The following is a 1,714-nucleotide window of genomic DNA, read 5'->3' as shown; positions in this document are numbered from 1 at the left end:
TTATGTTGAGGAATGTCCCTTCTATTCCTATTTTGCTGAGAGTTTTGATCAGAAATGGGTGTTGGATTTTATCAAATGCCTTTTCTGCATCAATTGAAATGATCATGTGGTTCTTCTCCTTTGTTTTATTTATGTGGTGGATGACATTGATTGTTTTTCTAATGTCCAACTGATTTTTGAATGTAGATCTTGTATCCTGCCATGATGCTAAATCCCTCAATTAGCTCCAGTAGATTTTTGACTGAGTCTCTTGGGTTTCTAGGTAAAGGATCATATCATCAGCAAATAGGGATAGTTTGACTTCTTCCTTACCAGTTTGGATTCTTTGATTTCCCTTTGTTGACTTATTTCCCTGGCTGGGACTTCCAATACAATATTGAATAGAAGTGGTGATAGAAGGCATCCTTGTCTGGTTCCTGTTTGCAAGGGAAATGGTTTCAGTCTCTCTCCATTAAGAATAATGTTGGCTGTTGGTTTTGTGTATATGTCCTTTATTATGTTGAGGAAAGTCCCTTCTATTCTTCATTTGCTGAGAGTTTTCATCAGAAATGGGTGTTGCCTTTTATCAAATGCCTTTTCTGCATCAATTGATATGACCATGTGGTTCTTTTCCTTTGTTTTATGTGGTGGATGATGCTGATTGTTTTTCTAATGTTGAGCCATCCTTGCATACCTGATATGAACCCAACTTTGTCGTAATGAATGATTTTCCTGATATGTTGTTGGAGTCTATGGGCTACGATTGTGTTGAAGATTTTTGCATCTATATTCATGAGGGATATTGATCTGTAGTTTTCCTTTTGAGTGATGTCATTGCCTGGTTTTGGTATCAAGGTTATGCTCACTTCATAAAGCGAATTAGGGAGAATTCTATCCCTTTGTATGCTTTGGAATAGTTTGAGTAGGATTGGTGTCAGTTCTTCTCTGAATGTTTGGTAGAATTCTCCAGTGAAAGCTTATGGGCCAGGACTTTTTTTTTTGTTGGTAATTTTTTATGACCTGTTCAATTGCTTCTTTTGTTATGGATCTGTTCAACTTTTCCACATCAGTCTATGTTAGCTTAGGTAAGTGGTGTGTTTCTAGAAATCTGTCCATTTCTTCCAGATTTTCAAATTTGTTGGAGTAGGAGTACAGTTCATCATAGAATTGTGATATTATCCTTTTTATTTCAGTTGGTTCTGATTTGATGTCACCCATTACATTTCTTATTCATGTTATTTGTATTCTCTCTCTCTTTTCCTTTGTTAAATTTGCCTGTGGTTTGTCAATTTTATTGATCTTTTCAAAAAACCAGCTTCTAGTCTCATTGATTATTTTCTATTGTCCTTCAATTTTCTGTTTCATTGATTTCTGCTTTAATCTTTTATTATTTCCTTTCTTTTGTTGACTATAAGCTTTTCTTGCTACTCTTTTTCTAATTATCAGAGATGTTGGTGTAAAGTGTTGATTTTGGCTCTTTTTTCTTTTTTGATGTGTGTATTTATCGCTATAAATTGGCCTCTGATCACTGCTTTTGCTGTGTCCCAAATATTTTGGTATGCTGTGTTTTCATTCTTGTTTGATTCAAGGAATTTTTTAATTTCATTTTTTATTTCTTCTCTTACTCAGTCTTTCTTAAGGAGGGTGTTCAGTTTCTATGTGTTTGTTCTTTTTCTGTTGATCTTCCTATTGTTGATTTCTAATTTGATAGTATTGTGATCTGAGAAGATGCTTT

This window comes from Orycteropus afer, unplaced genomic scaffold, assembly GCF_000298275.1.
Source record: "Orycteropus afer afer isolate SDZICR_OR568_19922 unplaced genomic scaffold, OryAfe1.0 scaffold01134, whole genome shotgun sequence".
NCBI classification, from domain to species: domain Eukaryota; kingdom Metazoa; phylum Chordata; class Mammalia; order Tubulidentata; family Orycteropodidae; genus Orycteropus; species Orycteropus afer.
The sequence above is the reverse complement of the archived record's forward strand: the minus strand, read 5'-3'. Positions refer to the sequence as shown.